Source organism: Fopius arisanus, unplaced genomic scaffold, assembly GCF_000806365.1.
Source record: "Fopius arisanus strain USDA-PBARC FA_bdor unplaced genomic scaffold, ASM80636v1 scaffold00083, whole genome shotgun sequence".
Taxonomy (NCBI): domain Eukaryota; kingdom Metazoa; phylum Arthropoda; class Insecta; order Hymenoptera; family Braconidae; genus Fopius; species Fopius arisanus.
The window spans coordinates 471,049-492,356 of record NW_011887822.1 but is presented as its reverse complement, the minus strand read 5'-3'; the positions used below and the strand labels follow the sequence as shown (position 1 = coordinate 492,356).

The following is a 21,308-nucleotide window of genomic DNA, read 5'->3' as shown; positions in this document are numbered from 1 at the left end:
GAACCTACAGCTGAATATCTACGCATGACCCTCCATCTAACCCAAGTTTTATCATCTATCAACCAAAAGACGAATAGATATCACACCAGTGTCGAATAAACTTAATTATTGTAACGAATTCCTTTGTGACGCTTCTCAGGGTCCTTATAAAGGTCCAACTGAGACGGAGTATTCCCATCTTCAGCCCCGGAATTTCATTTTAACGGACAAGAGAGTAGTTCCTGTCCAAGCATCTGCCAGACCCAGAAATTCGCCAGCAAACCCCCAACAAGAATCTAATTACCTAACAAAGTTGGACGGTACTTGCACGCATAATGGAATTACATTTTTTACTTGATGATAATTTTCCGTGAGGAAGCCATTGTACATGAAACAACAGGTTTGCTTGATAATTGTTTTCTCTACGTCTTTTTGTTTTTAGAAAAACCCTGGCATACCGGATTCTTTCCCGCTCATTCATTCACGTACCCAGTAAATTTCTGGCTCGGTCCAGGCACGATCTAGACCGCAGTGGCGTGAGCTCAATGTGTAATTCAACCCCTACGGGCCTGGATATAGAGTATATATTTTGCGCATGTGAAGTCATATGAATGTACAGCGTTGATATAACCAACGGAGAACGTTCAGATAGACGAGAAAGTGGGCTGAGTCAAGGGACTAAGTTATGTAACTATCCGATCTGTCACAGCTTGTTTACCTATGCATACCAAGGAGTTCGACCAATGTGGATACCAGGCCTTGCCAGCGATATCCTACTATCGTTATCCTTCTATTTATGGTGATACAAATAATCGTGTGACGCGTAGATTTCTCATCACAATTCGAGGCTCACACCGACCAGGCATACCAATTGCTCCCAGCGTCTGCAGTAATTGTAATCAGCGTTGGTTGCAGGTAGATAATTTAATAGCATCCATTAAATCCGATAGATATGGCACACCCCGTGGAATCTTGGTACGGCAAACTCATGAAGCCGTATTTCCTTTTTCACTTGTCAATCATTCTAGATTTTTTCGTAATAGTGGAATCATCGAGGTAGGGAATTGTTTTGTTTTGTAATGATTTTATGGGGAATTTTCGTTGACGCATGGCAACTATGGAATTTCCTCTTCTTTTTATTGGCCAGTTTTTATTGGAAGTGTCTAGAAATTTTATGAAATGTGAAGGAATGATATTTTTGAAAAATGTCCGAGTGTCGATCGTACTTTCATTAGTCATTTCGTTCCATTTTGAGCTAAAATTCAGGTTGATGAGTCTAATTTTTCTACAGATGTGGCTAGTTTTTAAAAATGGTTTTTTACCCATATTTTAACCATTTGACTGATGCATTTTTTTACACACTTCCCTTGATCATACCTGTATAACTGGATAGATAGAACGTCATTCCATTGGTTTGGATATCATAATTGGAGGTGCTAGATGGCGGTTTTTTTTAAACGTCTTGTTCATCTTATACAGTCACGATCAATGAAGTAAAATCAATACCGCGAATGATTGACATTTTTCAGATGACGTTATTGAAATGTCGTTTAGATTTTCTTACGATGTACCGTATTCTTAAAAAATCAGGGAAAATTATGAAAAAACAACAACATTATCTGATGGACCTAATTGGAATTTTAATTTCTCCATACAACTACATTATTCCATTTGACCGATACTCTAATCCGATAAGCAAAAATATCGTAAAAAAGTATTCTCGAATGTCAAATGTTTTTGGGGGTAATTTTTTCCAGGTGTTAGTACCATTTGGCTCACGGTTCGATCGAAATCGTTCAGATCAACTTGCATCACAGTAAAAGTACTTAGGCCATCTTATGCCGGACGCTTGCAGGGATGCAAATGCAGATTCTGCAATGAAACAAAAGAGGACAGTTTATACATCCTGTGCGACTGTCCGGCATTAGCAGCGACGAGACTACGTTGGTGGGGCACTGCTTTCCCCGCCGCTAGTCAAGTCACGAGTAAGGAGACAACAGATCTGTTAAGACTGGCAAAAAAGGCCGGGCTGGACATATAATACGAACCTCAAACAAGCGGACTAAATCTAAAAATCTAGTACCATTTACCATCAGTACCATGTACTAATTAGTCTTCCATCACTCATGTATATATTCAGTGTTATACCAATCTAAGCCCCCGGGTTGGAATATTTTGACATTGCCGAGTACATCACCGAGGCCTCTGCACTCAACGTAAATTGATTAATTACTGCATTTCGATTAGACCGTGATGCATTTGTTCAATTTAACTCTCCAGTTCCTGAAACATGTCATCGTGGTGTACCGCCTTGGACAATGGGCAGTTCATTCATTTTAACCCATTAAACAGAATCATAATCAAGTGTAGATTAGTATGCACAATACTCCTCTCAACTGACAACTAAATGATTTTACGTATACTTTATTCGACTAGTTAATCTACAAGTAGAAAAAAATAGACTAATTACAATTGAAGAATTGCCGGTCCGCTATTCTTTTTTATATTTGATTTCTCGGTTCGTTAAAGTCTCGGAATGGCCGGTTAACTACAGATAAATTATTCTTTTTGGCTTTTTCAACGTGAAAGCTGTGAAATATATGGGACTGCGAATCGCCCACTGTGCCACTCAAGAGTTGACGATAAATCATCGGAGTCTAAGAATTCTGACCACAACCTGAAAGTGCCATAATCTGTTCCTAAAAATTACCGTTTAGAAAGTTATCACTTGTTAACGCTTCATGGTTAAATTATGATTGGGATGAAACAGAAAAAGAGAACCTGTACAAATAGCAGGAAACATGTATGAGTAATTAGATATTTAATAAGCAGATCAATATAATCCATTTGAGTTCACGTTTCGCAGTTTCAATTTCATAAATCTACGGGTAGTAATTATCCGTTCTCCACAGTATTTCTTTTGAAATCCCAAAGTAATTAAAGTTATCTATAGTTACTTAATTAGTTATCTGGAAGCCGAGGTGGCCCTGCTGTCAGACAAGGGCCACACCTGGTAAATATACGGTGTACCTTTCAGGTTTATCAGATGGACACCTGATCAGGACCTCAGCACGTAACCAATGAGGACCTTGCATTCCAATCTGGCAGTCTTATAAAAATCTCGTGAGATGCCTGACCTCATCGTGATTTCCCATTTTACGGATCGTTGTTTTGTTCTTCAAACTTTGGAACACTCTATCTGATAAAAACAACAACGGATTATCACAATGGATTGTTGCTTTCCTAGTCAACAATAAGATAAAAGTAAAGAAAAATGGAACGAGCGAAAAGAACGAATGGTTGAATGTAAGTGAATTGCAAATCCTTAGGAAAAGTCCCAATGCTTCACACGACTTTTCGATTCATCTTCAGTTGAATTGTTGTTTGGGTACAGCAACATTACCCTTATCCAGCACTTCAAACACGTAAAACGACACATTCACGTGAATTCAATAGTCGATTGCATTGTTATTACAGAATGTGAATTCACGATGGCATCAACATTAAATCCCCTCGCAGCACTTATTGAAAACAACTCCCTTGGTATTATTTTCTATAATACCGCCATCTGTGTGACTGGCAGTTTAGCGATCCATTCACCGATATTCGCGAATAATTGCACGAAGGAGAAAAGGTACTGATGGCAATACCCCAGTTTTTCGTACCAATTATTATTGAATCGTCGGGATGAAGATCAACGATGGAAAATCAACAGAGGGAGAGAAGGGAAAACTCGTCAACGATTGAAGGAGGAGTGGAAGGCCGGAAGAACTGTATAACGAGGAACAGCCACTGGTGGCTTTTCACACACAGGGGAAATGAAAAACGCTCATGGTTACGCCGCCGGAAACATCTTTCACCTCACCCGTGAAATTATTTTTATTTCCAAACTCCGGCTCTCTACCAGCTGTACAAAAAACTGTGGCTGTGGTTTTTCCTTTCTCTTAATTCTATGTTTCGTCCAGCTTTTTTTGTAAATCACAGGGCCGTCCTTGGTTAGTCACTTTGTATATGACCACAACTACCACAAATCACTGGGCGCGATAAATGTTCGGCATTGATCTTACAATGTTATTTATCGGTGGGCGTGCAGCTAAGAGCAGAAAAGTAGGCACTTGGCTTGCTAGTGCTACTCGAATCTTTTGGCCACTCGGGTCTAACTTCAGCATCCCCCAATGGGTCGACCGTTCTGTATATGTATAATGGAATTTACTATTTTGTTGTATATATGTATTGCCGTTGCGTTTTATCGGACCAACCAAGTTCACGTGGAATGGTATAAAGGATAGTATATAGTCCCGGCAAGAGTGGCCAGGTATCTTTCTGCACGCCTCACTGAACTGATTTATTTTCCACTGTTTACCTACATAGTCGTTGTGATGAATAGATCTTCGCGAGGGAGGGAAAAAATTGAAACAAAAAAAGAAGGCTATGATGGATAAATATGGGGTTATTCTTTTCGGCGGTTATGAATGGAGGCTCGCCCGTGAGGAAAATTTTTGCGTTAGCAATGGTTTCTTCTATTACCCAAACAATTATTCTACTTCAAAATTCTTCGTTAGTGGTTGTACCGGAATAATACGAATAATTAGTAAAGATTGTAAGGGGAATCCCCACTAAATCCTAAGCAATCTATTCATAATACGGAACGGAACAGCAGCGCCACCTCAGAATTACGGGATAATTTGTAAATACTCGAAGGAAAAATTGCTGTTGCGTTTTGACTTAACGCTAAATTAATTTCGAAACAAACGTATTCAACTATTTCATGTTATATAAATGAATTCGATTTATTGCAGTGGTGTGTTCACGCATGAGACCACAAATTCTGCAGTCGATGGATGTGAAGTTTATATTTTTGGTCGAGCCAGAGGTGAGATCTGTACTTGCATTCGTTGATAACCAAGTTTATACCCGAGTGATCTATAATATTTTATGTTACTCCGTGCAGAAGTCAAGTTTGAAACACACCGGGTGAAGTGAATGTGTGCGATAAAATCGACTTATTGCACCGCGGTGGCATAAAAAAAATTTTGATACGTTTGTTATGTGCCAAGTTGTAAAGTATTTAATTGGAACTAATAGTGTTGTGGAACAGAAATCAAAATTTAAAATATTTTAATTAATTCAAAAACTTTCCCACACAGTAATTCCACGCATATTCATTAAAGGCAAAATATATTCTATTAAATATTCCAATCAATCCGCACGGGTTTATGAGAATATTAATTAGCGGTTCATTTGCATTCCCGCAACTATATTTCATGTATAGATCGATGAGATTCATGTGGAATATATGGGTATATAATTAATATATAATCGGTAATCGAGTTCAAAACATGTTGAAGGAGAATATGAGTTACTCATTGTTGAAGAGAATTCATTGGAATTCGGTTGGAGTTTAAAAAATCAACACAACAATTGACAGCTTTTTAAAAAGTTTTATTGTATTCGAACAAAGAACACATAAATAGTTTATTTTCAAATTGATAATTTGGTGTACAGCGTTTCCGAAGATTTGGAAGCGTGGGAATTATTATTACTCACGAAATTTACTAAAGCCCGGATGTTTAATGATGTTGTGCAAGTTTGATTGGCGCCCGTTGGTGTAACAACTTGGCGCTGCGGTAAAACGACCAAACAATGCTATCCGAGGGTTTGACCATACCGTGAACTCGATTGACACACGTTAATGGTTAAACGTCCGGTGCTCTTGTTACGTGTGAGTTATTTACGTAATTCAAGTTTAGAAATTAAACAGCTGATACATGAATTGAGTGACTTAATAGTCGCGTTAAGTGTCTCGTGAAAATTATTTGTCATCTATATGTTGGTATTTTCCTGTGTCCAAAATAGATTTTTACCAAGTTTTATCTTTCGGATCAGATTGGAACTGCGAGGAGTTATTGTCTCATTGGGAATTTTATCGGACTCCTAAAAATAGAAAATATGAGAAAAGTTATCGCAGCAATTTTTTCTTTTGTCGGCTTTTCTCTTATTTGAGTTTTCGCGAAAAGAAAAAATATTTCAGGGAGTGAGTAAAAAATATTTCAGTAAAAAATATTTAAAGGGAATAAAAAATGCAGGCAATGCTACGAAAATTTTTGGATGTATTGATGAATTTATTGTACAGCAATTTACAAAATTTCACATACCTTGAGAGCAGGGTAACTGTAGAGAAAAATTTCAAAGTTGCTTAATGACTTCATCAGTGTGTAAAAAAAATGTACATAACACTGGCTGCATATTATTTTATTTCCTTTATCTCACCCAATTACCCTTAAACGATCGAAAGGATTTCGCATTGTAAATCCCCTGATCCAATATTATACACCGATTTTTGATTGAATGTAGTTGATAAATGAAAATATAATTATAAAATCAAGCAATCCGTATGAGTAATAATTGAGCCGATAATCGAATTTAATTCCAATTAATTTTAATCCCTCAATTAATCCACAACCTGCACCACTGTTCTTATCGAAGTTATTGTGATGACAATTTTTTATATTACGATTCAATGCTCATACGTCCATATTATCGTATGTCTCTGAGTGATTTAAAATAATAGATTAGTCTGCATAAGTTAAGACTTTCTCTTCTTTATTCAAAACTATTTGCTCGGAAGACACGTGCACAAATTCCTCGGAGAAACTAACTCCAAAAACAAAGATCCCAAAGGTCTAACTTTAAGGACTTTGGCACATGTACCCACGAAGTGTCTATTCATAAAAAGGTATTCAGACTGAGAAACCAAAATGCCGGATTGTACCTCCAAAAACTTTTCTCTCCATTATCATTGCAAAGATGCGGAGATATCAAATGAATTGAATTTTTGTCGTCAAGAAATGTGATCTTCATTATTCAAATTTCAAACTTCAATATTTATGAAATTATGTCAATTTTTGAAATTGATTTTTAAGTATGATTCCGATAAAAATTACGCCACAGTCCAAGCCAGTACTGGCCTGCTGTTGGTAAATTGAATGGTCGGTCATTGGTCTAACGTTTGGATGATAACGCCGGGCCGATAATGGCAAACAATGATCAACCAAGCATTAAGATCATGTCGGGCTGAATATATGTTGCAATTTTGGCCCCCAATTGGACCAAGACTTGCTTGTCAAGTACCAATATTGGCGAATTAATAAATATTTCATACTCAATTAAATTAATTACGAACGGCACGTGAAAGCAGATATATACAATAAGATTATATCATTATTATGATATTCTCATCATCATTTTACCCTCAGCTGCAGATGCTTGGCCAAGCCTAGGGCAAGGTCTGTCAGTCAAGAGTCAGTGGGCCAGCCATCGGCCGAAAGACGGACGCAGAGGCTTGGGTCATGTATGATTAGTCGGATATTCACCTGACAGTGAAATACCAATGGTTGGTGTGTTCATCATTGACCACGTATTGGCCCAATATTGCAGCGCTAATACTAGCATCTAAGCGCGAATGATAAGCGTGGTTACCGTTGGCTAAGTGTTGGCCTAGCTTCGATGAGCCAATGCTTGGTGCATATACAACTGGCCAGGTATCAGTGACACATCAAAGTGCCTAACGTCGGTATTTTTAGTCTTGGCCTATTATTAGTTTAAAGATGGTATACCGATGATGGCCTTGTCAAGGTTGGTCCATACATTGGTTAAAGATTGGCGTTCAAGACATAAAGTTCCACGACTTGAGCCAATCTTTGCCCATTATTGAGTTACAATAGTATGTACGCCAGATCTCAACCGAGCAATGGTCCAATAATTGACAATTGGCAAGCTACTTGAGGCTCAGTAAGATTCCGTCATCAGCCTAAGAAAACTTTTGTATCGACCAAGGATACATTCAAATTCGTTGCAATAATTACCATCGTTAAGTTCAACATCAGCAAGAATCGGAAACGTTCGGTGTTCATCGATCACCAATCATTTTGAGTTATAAAATGGTTGGAAAGATACGATTAATAAATACATACGATTAATTACGGAGCCATAAACCACTGATGCATTCAGCATATCGCATGTCAGATATAAAAAATACATTTCCTTTGTTTTTTCAACTTTTTGAATCTCCAATTACTGATTCAATTGCTTTAACATCAGCAACATGCAGTTCATAAAACAACAGAATAGGCCTTTCATATGTCATTCTCCAATTTTATGAGTAACCTATTTTACAAAAATATACGAGAGTACGTGAGAGTAGGGGAGGTGATTCTACCAACTCTCCCTATATTTTCCCCTTGCTCCTCCACTTAGCCGCACTTCTTTTTACATTACACATGCACGTCGGGTGCAACTAACCACTCGCCCGTCTGCCACCTCTTTTTTTCCCCTCCTTTCCCTAGAATCCAGTACCACAGTAATATGCACACCAGTTTATGTGCCCAACTCTTGCGTTCAATTTAGTACTCCGTCGTGCATTCCGCCACGCCTTCATGGAGTCACTCAAAAGAGTAAAAATAAAAAAGGCGAAGACACCTTTATAGGAAAAAATTTAACTGCGTCAAGTTGCCGAGTTGCTAAACCTGTAGAGATGTAAAATAGTGTGGGAGTTCATAAGCACGGCAAAAGGAGTGGATAGACTCTTCCCCATTAAAGGGTTAAAGGTTTCCTTGAGCCTTTCATTGCCGCTCCCTCTTCAACCCCCTCTACATCCTTTTTTGCATGAGAGGGTTGAGAGTCGTCCAGCGCATTTTCTTGGCAATTTAAAACGCCTGGGTTTATTAAATATTAAAAAACAGAGTTGAGAGGGTGAAATGAAAAGGTTGAAGGGAAGGGAATGGTTATGAGTGTCTGTGACTCTCTGTAAAACTACCGGAGTCAAGTTACGCTTCTGAACCACCATATGGCCTCGAGACTTACACATAGAATCATTTTGAAAGAGTTTCCCTGGGCATAACATATTCATCGCAACCTCCCGACGGGATACGTTTGGACAAAGTTCGGTGGGAGGATAGGATATAGCCCTTCAGACATCTCCCCTTCTATCTCTGGACGAAACTCGAGCAAAACTCGCGGGTTATTTGGAGTTCGATGTTCCTTCTCAGTTTTATTCTTTTTTATCTGCTCTTCACCTCTTTAACTTTTGGGTGATACTTACCGAACCAACTTGGCACTTTCTGCCGTGGGTTTTCCTCCCTATTAGATACTCTCAACGTGTCAACCTGATTTATTGACCTTATTCAAGTTTTATAATTTCGCTTTTATTTGTTTCGGTTCATTTCTTTCTCGGATATACTTTATTCTAACTTTTCCGAGGGGTTTTTTCTTTCTTTATTTGTGACAGAGCGCTGGGGGTCGGAAGGCAATTTGTTTGAGATGAGTTCAAACTTTTGAAATGTAGAATAGTGAGATAGGAATTTGATGAGCAAGTGATGAAACTTGATGAATCATACATCAGAGATAGATATATGTAGATCTGCATTTCAAGTTTTGAATTCGATGGGGTCTGAGTGTAGGAGATGAATTGAGATCAATTATGACCATTGTTGTGAACGGTGGCTGAGGCTCTTATCATTGCTAATATTGTTGATAGTGTTGGTGGCCGCGGTTGGTGCTAATTGGCCAGACTCTTGTTATGAAATCCTTAATAAAGGGATTATATCTAATTACAGCGGTTAGAGCTATTCTTTGTGAAAAGGAATAGACTGGAGCATCAAAGAGACGGAATAATTAGTTCGGTGAAGAGTAATAATTTTTCTTTTTCAGAATTGATATAATGTTTGTTAATTTGATGCAATTGTTGCGTCGGAGCTTTTGTCTTCATTTCAAATAATTCGCCCTTTGATCTGCAAACTATCTGTCAAACTAGAATCAGAACAGGCAGTTTGTTTTACAAATTGGACAGGACGAAATATTATTGAAAGTAATTGGTAGGTTTTGACTGAGAAATTCTATGGAATTGTTAAATTAGCGCTCTTAACATGCAAGAAATACCACTCCTTTCGGCTCAAGGATGCGGTGTTTCTGTCAACTTTCAAACAAATCTGAATCCGATGAGTGCAACAGGCAAGTTATGTCTTGAGAGTAGTAACCAACTTTCGAGTGCCTCCTTGGAAATCTTCTTGGCTAAAGTCCGGTCAAATATCCCAATCATAACTTTGGACCGATACTGGCTAGTGTATGTCGATCAATACCGATTTCACACCGAGTATTCCGTTTCAATTAATAATTTAAGTCTAAAAATCTGCGAAATAATCTCTAGGCTCTTTGTTTAATTAGTTAGTCTAGTCTAGAAACTCGAAGTGTTTGGATGAAGTGATTGATTTTTGCTCAACAAGAAATACTGTGTTGCCAAATCGACTGATTCGTTGCAATAAAAGTTGCAATAAAATAAGTCGTTTTTGTCCAAAGGTCTCACCCAAACATCAAATAGCCATTTGTTGGGCATTAACTCGTGACCAGCGGCTAAATGAATTTCGGATGCTTGATAATGGCCGTACGGTAGAATCAAACCGGAAAGGGGGAAAGTTCATAAGAGAAAAAAGACGAATAAAGGAATCCTGACAATCGAACGCTTATGAGGATCTAATGGAGCAAACGAGCGACCGGTACGAAAGGGGATCCATCTGAATAGTTTGCAGGATCAAACGGAAAAAGACTCGTATCGATTCTGAAGTTCAATTAATCGTAATGGTCAAATGGAAGAACCATCGGAATATTGGGAAGGTAATGAACGATTAGTATCAGCACATGTGTAATCAACCGATTACTCAGTAACTTTTATTTGTTTGATCGAAAATCGAAATACTTTTTGAGGAGGGAATATGGCAGGGAATTAAGGAACAAGCGAAGTAAGCATCCTTCGTGGATGAATAATGAAAAAGTGATGAGTTTCTTGAAACAATATACTTAACGCTGCTTGCTGAAGACTGCTGCGAAGCCGAGCAGAAGTTATCAAATTATGGTAGACCCTTTATTATACGGCTGTTGTTGAAATAGCCATGATGATCTCACCAAAAGGAATCACTTTTGTGAAAGGTTGCTTGATTTTTATTAAAATATTTTTCTACTTGTAGGATTATTCTCAAAGCTCTCAAACAAAAGCTGAAGAGGAGACAAATGAAAATGATTTCATAATTATCTATATTAATTCATATGCAATATTTTATATGTTATATATTTATGTTTTTACATTCGAGCATTCGTGGTAATGAGAGAGAAAGGAAGGTACAACTGGTTTAAATTCATTTTATAATTGGGAAGAGCATTTCAGGCAGTTACAAACGAATTCGGAATGAAGAATTATTTATTTCATAATTATGAAATTTGTTTATTTCTGGAAAATTTAAAGTTATTAATGTAGCAATGGCATTTAATGTAGCCACCATATTCTTTCTCTCAATGAAAAACCGCTCAACACGATTATTACATTATTTCCTACTGCGTTCAAAGGGCGTTGCTTGCGAATCTAAATCATTAAAAATGAGTTAATAAAAACTTATAATGAAATCCCGCGGCTAATTAAAATTTTTTCGGTCTTACATGTAATCGTTCTTCGCCCCATGGATAAGATCCTATAAACAAACTTCCATGACCAACGGCTTTCGTATATCCTATGTAGCGATATTACTTTTCTACCGGATGAGTGAAAAATATAAAAAATACTACTGTGAAAGCATTAAAATATTCCTGGTTCATAGAGATCATGATTTGAACTCATAGGTTTAAACTGAATTCACAGGTGAATTATTTATCCGGTTATCACAATCTAATGTAAAATAAATAAATTGACATAAAATAGAAGACAAATTTTTTTGGAATTAGAGAGTTAAAAAAAAATTTATTCTGAAGATAAAATTATATGGAAAATAGAGAATGTGATAAAGAGTCTATTTTCGATAATTTGATATGAATATTAACAACGAAGTTGATGTTAACACCAGATATATTCAATTATTAATAATTTCGGAAGAAACAATGGACCGGCCATTGTTCGCGCCATTTCATTTTGCCGCATCTTCTCCAATATAAAAGATTGTTTCAAAGTCCTTCCACTTTCTTTATTCTTTCTCCAAACTTTGCAATGTCATTCGAGAGTCGAGCTGAAAAGGTGGGAGATATAATCAGAAAAGTATGCGCAATGTCCTGAAGTCATCTGGTGGTTTGAAAAAAAAATCAGTGATTCCACCCGAGATTTAGTCAGACATGACGTGAACAAAGAACAGGTGCAACTGACCAGATTTTTTCATAGAGAGCACATGCATGTCAATGATTGAATATTTCCAGGCCGATGGAATTTATAATTTAGTGATGCGATCGATAAATAAACCGCGGTAAAAGCTCCGCGCTAATTAACTGATCCTGCTTAACCGAACATACTCGAGGGTTATCAAATTGCGAGATAAATTAACAGCATATTTTCGTAACGAATATATCGTTAAAAATATTCAGCATGCACGAACTGTTTCATTAAAAGCGGATGTTAAGAACGGATTCGAATGGCTATTTTTCTGGTGGAAAAGAAACTAATTAATTTGAAAATACCGATTCCATTAATTTGGAGTTCGTTTTCAATTTTTAATGATCGATGCAATTTTTATGGTAGCTTTTGAAGCCTCGCGAATGCGTTTGGAGTTGTTTAATGAACAAACTTTAGACGGAATATATTCCCGAATAAATATTTATTCGATTCTGATAGGGAGAGATAAACTGAAAAGCATCATAGATCTAGGTCAAAATTCATTAGTCCAGTGAACTGTACACTAGATATCGACGGTTGAAGAAGGATTTTTTCCGGGCAAAAGAGTTACCGTCAATCCGATTAATGGAAGCCCCGGTCTTTCGATAGTATGCACTGACGATAGTCCAATCTGCATTTATGATCCACCTATTAAAGTTTGATGAATGACAGGATCAATCCTAGTAATTAGAATAGATTCATTGCCCAAATTATCCGTAATTGGAGGAGAATAAGGGCAGGTGTAAGGATTACATTGTAAACAATGATGAAAAGTGATAGGTTGTCACATATGAATGAGCTCAGAGTATAAATTCTCTCGATCAGTCTCTCTAAATGGAGACATTGGACTCATAAATTCATGTTTCCAACTCTGATTAATGGAGGGCTATATGAGGAGGTACGGACCATTTTTTAAAATGCCATGCACCGAAGATTACTCCGAAATTATGGCCGAAAGAATTACCTGCCATGTGACAAGTATTCAAATAAAAAATTGGGAGAACAAATTTTCGATAATTAGAATTACAACATTTTTAATTACTAGGAAAGCTGAAGGTACTGAATTCTTCTTGGAATAGACCAAATAATGGAAACAGCAAACTGAAATTATTACAGAGGAAAGATTTGTGGGGGAAAAATTTATGAATTTTTAGTGTGATTACGATAAAAATTACTGTAATCCGTTAAAATCTCAGGGTAAACTGTAGGCCTAAGAAAAATTACCAGAGCGCCCAGTAAAATTTCTCCATCGCCCTAGAAAAACTTCTTTATAACCCACGTAAAAATTCAAAGTCGTTGCAATAATTACCATCGTTGAGTCCAACTTCGGCAATAATCGGAAACATTCGGGGTTCATCGCTAACCAGTGATATCGGATTAAAAAGTATTTGGAAAAAATGCTGTCTAGTACAGTAAAAATTAAAAGAGAACACCATAAAAAATATCGATCTGGATAGGAATTTTTAAAGAATTTCTATCAACTTTTGATTCAACCTCAAGTAAAAAATGATGGACCTTAAAATTTTATAGTGCTATTTTAAATTTTATGAGGGCACATACGATTAATTACGGAATGTACTAGAAATTTTACGCTATTAATAGGAATTTTTATTCGTGAAGCAAATATAAATTCTGGTATTCCAGCCTTTTTCCCCACGTTTTTAGTGCCCAACGGAGTAATAATTCTCCTTGGACATTTCTCTCCATCGATGATCAATTTGTTTATAAAAAAAAATCGTCAATTTGGGTGAATGCATCCGGAAATAAATGATGGTTTTTTTTTCAGTGATGAAAAAAGTCAACGGGAATAGCAAGCAATCACCTCTAGTTTCTCCTAAAATTTCGCCATCTCCGGGGTATTCTCAGCTAGAACAATAACCATGAAAAACGGAACGAGTTCGGTGCCACATGAAATAACAGAATAATCGCCATGTATTCCTTCCACGGAGGCAATAAATCCCCCAGAAAATTTTCGTCATTCCCCTCGCAATATTGCAATGTGAATCGTTTCGACACACAACCCGCTCCCTCCCACCGAAATAAGTAATTCCCATAAAACTTTTTCCACAGCATTAGAGAAACTTCTGTAAATATAAACCATGTCGTATGAATTATGGATGCACCAAGAGGGGTGTGGGCGATGGTGGGTGTGGGAGGAGCTGGAAGAGGTGAAAAAAACATGTGCTTATGTCACTGAGGAATGAGTGGGAGTGAACGAGAGTGAGAGTGAGAGTGAGATGGAGATAGGGAGGTAAAACGGCTTGTGAAGCTATGGAGAATCGCGTACGATCGTAAAGTCGACGGTCTAAGACGAAACTCGGTGCAGAGTCGTTGGAAAAGAGTTACGATCCCTCTCAGACACTTCCACCGAGACATCGAGAGGAGAATGGGACACGATGGTAGGTATCTTATACTGAGAGATAGAGAGACAGAATCGCTGAGAGACTTGCCAATTTTCCGTACCAACGATCTTTACACATTCATCTCGATCTTGTCTTGTATATTTAACGTACACATGGAGAATAACAACTTGCCATTCTCAAAATCGAAATTTCACCGAGACCTCTTCGATCCCATTTACTATCATTTTATGTGTTATTGATTGCCATGCGTTTAATGGAAGACTGGATACAATAGGCCTCCTGTACCACCACAGCCACCGGAAATGAATGAATACATTGACATTGAGTTTATAGAGCACATCTGGAAGTTACCCATGAGAGAAACAGAAACGACCTGTTCCACTGTTTTACGAGGAACTATTTAAACTTTATGCTCGTTTTCACTTTACACACAGTAGGTACGTTTGGTTGGCTTGTTTCTCGGTCATTGCATCATTTAAAGTGTTTTACGTGCTAGTTTCTACGTGGCTTGAATATGTAAAAACCCTGTTTTGTTGTCTGATTTAATTAATTTTTGGGAATGGATGAGAAGCTAAACCTCAAAAGTGTTCTTTTACCCAAAATGGCTATCCCATTTTATTGAATACAGTAACTTAGTGAAATTACTCCTGTTCCATTCGTCGCCAATTACAATTCATTATTTGTTTCACATTTTTCCACATTGAACAAAATTATACCAAATTTTACAATTATATTTTTTCCCTCAGTTTCAAACTCAAATTCTTTGAGGCTATGAACTACAAATTGGATAATATCCTTTTATATCTCTTCCTATTTATTTAAAAAATAGTTGAATAGCTCAAACCGCACACATAAATACGAAGACGGTATTCGTTAATGGAATAGATCGGAGTAATTCTTCTGTGACCCCAACTGAGTATAAGCTCTCTCACAGCTAAATACCACAGCAAATCAATAATTCCGACCCCATGCCAATTATCCAAAATATACGAACTCCATTCAGATTGAATTTGACGAAATTCTGCGGTTATTTCAGAATTCCCCGCCTCCCAAGGTCTGGTTAATTGCATTAATTATCTTGCCTTCGTACGCGGATGCTCCATGTACTCCGGGTTTATTTCACGTACCAAACGTATGCGTACATGGATAGGTATGCATATATACATAGATACATAGCAACTGATGGTGAAGCGATAGTGGAATTGGTGTACGGTGAGTTGGTCCAACCCAGCTGTATTGCGTTGATGTACAAAACGTATGTACAAAAGCCATTGGGTAGAATTGTGTTGGGTGAGAATCACATGAATATTTACGAAGAGTTTAGTACCAGCGCGGATACTTTTGATCCCTCTTGCCATATCACGACGCCAACCACCGAGGGATTGACAGCCCGTGGCCTGATATTGGGCTGTAGAATTATCGGTGGTTCAGCCATTTTACATAAAATTATAGTTTCGGGTAATGAGGTACTGACGCACTTGGCAAATTCAGTGAATGATGATGGGAATCGATAGCGGATTTAATCAGTCAATCACAACGGATTTTGGTATATGGGGAGAATAGCATCCACCAATTATTATGGATTTCTATGCTTTTCTGGGGAAACATTATAATTATAGATGAATGATGATATTTACTCACCGTAAATTGACATGCATATTTGAGTTTGAAATGGATTCATTGTTTTTTTAGGGCAATTATAAACTTTGTAGGACAATGTATGATTTTATCAATTTATGTGATAATGTGGTTCGTTAGTAAAAATTATTTTGGGTGTCGGATTTTAAATAATTACAGGGGCGACAAATATTTGGTTGGAGAGAAATTACATGTTCCAGTAGCAATACATTTATATAAAAGAAAAATTTAATTTTAGACAGGAGATAACTGTTATTCATGATAAAATTTCGGTAATTTAAAATAATTTTCGGCTTTCAAATGGATTTATGTTAGATACAGTTATTTCGTTATCATATTATTCACAACCAATTATCCATCCGTGTGGAACTGCAGTGCGTTTTCTCGATAAACGATTTTCGTGTTTATTCCTGTCATAATCATTTGTCTCCGAGTAGAAACACAACGCAATTACCAGAAATGTCAAATATGTTCATATATTGACATGAAGTTCGGACAAATTGAAAATCCCCGGTTTCCATTTACTTTTCAGCGTGTTGGAATAACAATAAAACAATGTTTCTACTCCCGATTCCTCCGGGGAAAATTCGGGTGGATGCACAAATGTTCTGAACCTAACTCGATGCTGTCAGAATCACGTAAAAACGATAAATTTATGGATGCGTATGTGTGTAGGTGAGAAATGTACGTGTAAAGAATGTGTTCTATAGACTTGTTATCCCTTGCGTGACTCTTGCACCCGGGGGCGGACAAGGTACCTCCGAGTTCACTAACTAACCATTAGTTGATGCCGAGGGGTTATCCATTCATAAATTCAAAAAATAAAGTAAAAATTTCTACGTCAAAATTCAGGTATAGTAAACATTGCCACATCAGCTGAGTAAATCGGTATAATTGAGAGAGAAAAATTACGGAACATCATGTTATGGAATTTCTCTGAGGACTGTAAAATCTAAAAGGTATTTCGTTAATCGTTATGTACATGAATTTTTACAAATATTCAATAGTAAACTACATGGAGAAAAACACAGAAAAAATTACGTGAGTAATCACGTAATTGTGGGCTGGAGTGTCATTTCCTTATTTTTTACTGGAGAGTTTGGGAAAAAATGAGAGATGAACAGTAAATTTTATTATTTGCTCTGGAAAATTTACGTGACTGTCACGTAATTTCTTACGAACTTGGAAAATTTACCACAGTTCCGGTAAAAATTATTCCGAGTAACGTAAAAATTCTCCAGTTTCATTTAAATTTTACGTGACGTACCGTAATTTTTACGTGACCGAATTGAAAAATTCCTAGACAGCGTTGGTGGTATGATTGTTGGTCATACCCGATCGCGAATCATTGTCCAAGTTCGGATCATGTCAGCCGACAAATTATTATTGTCGGAAGGATAAAAAAACATTACAGGTGATTTTTGAAGTTTTGATCCAATCAAATCATTTATTAATTAAATATCCTCTCCCTCAATTATTATTATTGAAAAATAAAAGTTTGGAGAAAAATTACGAAAAATTTACGGAACTGAGTACCGTAATTTTTCTACCTTTAAAATGTTCTGAAGGATCGGCACTTTTTCCGATTTTACATTTCGCCCCACGTTTACCTTTCACACATGAATTTTTACAGAACTTTTTACGTACTTTTTCTAATATTTTTCTCTCCCTGTACAGTTGATACTAAATAATTACTTTAAAACAAAAATGGCGACACCCTTTTAAAAATTCTGATTAACTCAACATTGTGATGTCATTTCCGTGGTTGAAGTTGGGAAAAAAACTGTAATTTCAATTTCAAAATATTTCGTTTTCATGTATTTGCAGAAGAGAGATTTTTATTTAAAATATTTAAAAAAAATGGCATTAGTCCACATATCATTTTCTAGATTTGACTCATATTGTAAATGTTATTAACGTCAGTAGATTCTGATTTCAAGAAATTAATGCGCAAATCAATACATAAATCAGTGCTGCTCATTGTCAATTACCCGTAAATGAACGAAATTCCGAAAAGTTACGAAGAGTAAAGGGACGACTCATGTGGCTGTATCCAAACGCAAGAACTAATGTTTCCCTCCGCAAATGTGATAATGAACAGCTCCGCAATTACCACGCGCTCCAGTCACTCCTCGTTACGTTCAACCCACCCTCCAGCCCCTGATCGCTTCACTTTCTTCTAAAACCTTCAAGTTCTCAACTCCAAACGACAGCGATAAGGAGCTTAACTTCAAAAATTCTTCACCGATTTTCACGTTACAATTTCAGAATACTCCATTGAATCCACTTTTCGCTTATAAATAATCTCTCGAGTGCCGACCACTAGAATCGTCATACAAAATATTAAAATACTTCAATTTCTTTGGTTCACAAATAATAATTGCTATTAATATCATCTACTACCATAAAATTTACGAAACTGCACTATAAAATTTGAAGGTTTATCATTTTTTATTTGAGTTTGAAGGAAAAATTGATAGAAATCCTTGAAAAATTCCTTTCCAGATCGGTTTTTCAGTTTAGTCATGACTCCATCTCTCCGTCTCTGCTGCAAGCTCTTCTCAAATCGTCCATTGCTCAAAATATCAGAGGCTATTATCGATATCAACCGGGTCATCAGACAATGAGACATATCCCGCTGGGTCTTAGGCAAGCCAGCCAAATACTCCATACACAGCCTCATGATCCACGGAACATAGATAGAGAGTTTCCAACGGTTATCATGCCGATCTATTCCTCACGGTCCACACTGCAAAATTCATATCGTGTGCGACCAACCCAAGTGCCTTAGCTCTCGGATATACATCGGTATGGCCATTCCCGGGGTCTCATTCGTGATCCACTGAGAGAGAAGTTCACAGACCAACTCCTTTGGATAAACTCCATCCATTCAACCACCCATTCCACCCACTCCACCTCATCTTCCTCCAGTTTGCCCCCTTACTACTCCATCGAGACTTTGATGAATCGAATTCTCAAAGGGATCGTGTCCACTGTGTCTACAGTAGTCTCGTGAGAATCCCAAGCGATATATCCAATTTCTATATACACTGACGTATGTCCACGATGAAGAGTTCTGTTTGTTTCTTGTCAGTATATAATTTCAAATTTTTGTGCATTCCCAGTGGAACAACAACTCAAGGTTCGGTTGATAAACTCGATGACAATGTGAACATTAGGTTTCATTTTGGATAGTTCAATTGTCTGTGTTTGATGAACTTTATAAGAAACTGGGTCTTAACGTTCTGATTGTCATCAAGATCATCAAATTTTAATCTGATCAAATCAGTTTCTGAGAGACTCATTCCACTGGGGATTAGTTTTAAACTTGAATTTGATCAGTGATGTTTGCTTCCTAACATTAATTCCTAATGCCAGAAGTAATGAACCGGAATTATTCCAGGTTTTAATTAGTTTCAGAACTGATAAGCTGAGGTTCATCATTAATCCATCAATTTTTTATGGCCTTTTGAGAGATTCGAAAAGGACTCATCCCCGAGTCGTGCTGTCGACGGGTCGAGGGGAGAAGGAACTCATGAATAGAATAAAGCTGATCAAATTTCAATGACTGTTCCATTTCAAGTTACTACTAATTAATTATCAAACAAGCCTAAAGACGGAAATGTGATTCCACAGGTCTTGGAGATCTCCCCTTGTGGATCCTTGTACACAATCACATAATCCATGTCACAACCCATTTCCCGCCCTTATTCACTGACATACTCCCTTATCTTCTTCCATAATCACCAGTACTTCTATCGAACGATTTTCGTTCTATCGTTCATCCTAAATAATTCACTCACAACCCGACAGTTCTCCAAGAAAATGGGAAAATAGTGGATGCCAGGATCGAAAATGAAGGGAGGTCGAGAAAAAAGAGGTAAAATCTTGGACCATAAAAAGTTTTTGGAGAGAGAAAAATCTGGCAAGGGGAAATGCTGTCAATACGTGAGAGCCAGCGAATAGAATCTGTACGGAATTGTTGACGAAGGGGAAATGATAGCGTAGGAAAGGGTATCAGATTCGTACTGACCTTTTTTGTGGATTGCCCCCCTCATAGAAAGAGGTATAAGAATGGTTGAATCGACTTAAGTTTGGCCACGAAGATCGTTTCTTGATAAATTGAATCGACACACTGTCCACGTAACTCTTTCCCTGAATTTCTACCCTCCACTTCCCTTTTATTTTGGAAGCCGTTCTTTAGTTTTGTTTGAGGATTATAACCACTGCCAAACTAAATACACGCCAACTTTATTTTTTATCTTCACATAATAATGAGAAACGGGAAAGAGAGATGTTTGCAAAAGACGAAGAATGAATGGAGCAAAATCACCGGAAAATGCTACTTCTTTATGGAATTATTTCACTGCATGGAAATTCGTTGGGACTGTGTGGAGGGGGGGTTGGAGGGATTGAGGGCAAATACATGGGGGAAAACAGTGGATGTATAGCAGGCTGACGGTTGAGTTCGTGTACACGATTCGCGGAAAGTACATGCATAATGAAAATAAGCCGGCTTGGTCTACCAAGTGAACCACACATACTGGCCGTGCATTCCCCTTTAGTTAGGTAGACAGGGCTAACGGGATGTATGCAGAGCCAACGTTTCTAGCCTATTTTCCAACCCCTCCAGCTACTCCGCTACTTAACCCTCCTCACCTATTCGCCTTCCACTCGCTGCCTGCTCGTTACGTCCATTCATCTTATACTTTTTTCAAATGTGCAGACTGCAAAAGTTTTGTCAACTTTCTCAGTGGTTATCGACAGCAAATCCTTTAGACTGCGACTATTCGGACACTAGTGTGAGTTATGAGTTTGCATTATGGAAATTTGATACTACTAGTTTAGAAATGCGTCATTACTGTCCTATTCCTCCTATTATAAAAAGGACAAACGGGACTATTGATATTTTGAAACTCTAGCACGGTTATTTCTCATTGGTTCTGTCGTCTGAGGCGGCTAATTTGAATTCAGAACTCATTTAATTTTTTAATTTCTGGTGGAGATGAAAAGAAATATGTTTGATCGACCATGCATAATCACTGGTCATAATGATCGATCGTAATAATAATCGTAATAAGTATCGATGGAGGATGGATAATACTTGATACTCCAAAATAAGGCCATGATTTTCGCTTTCATGTCTC

General features: G+C 37.4%; 1 protein-coding gene across 1 annotated transcript in view; it reads left to right on the top strand.

Annotated features, from left to right (window-relative positions):
- Nucleotides 1–21,308, top strand: part of LOC105270304 (hemicentin-2) — a gene marked incomplete at its 5' end in the record, with an annotated part of 112,149 nt that overhangs the window by 78,449 nt on the left and 12,392 nt on the right.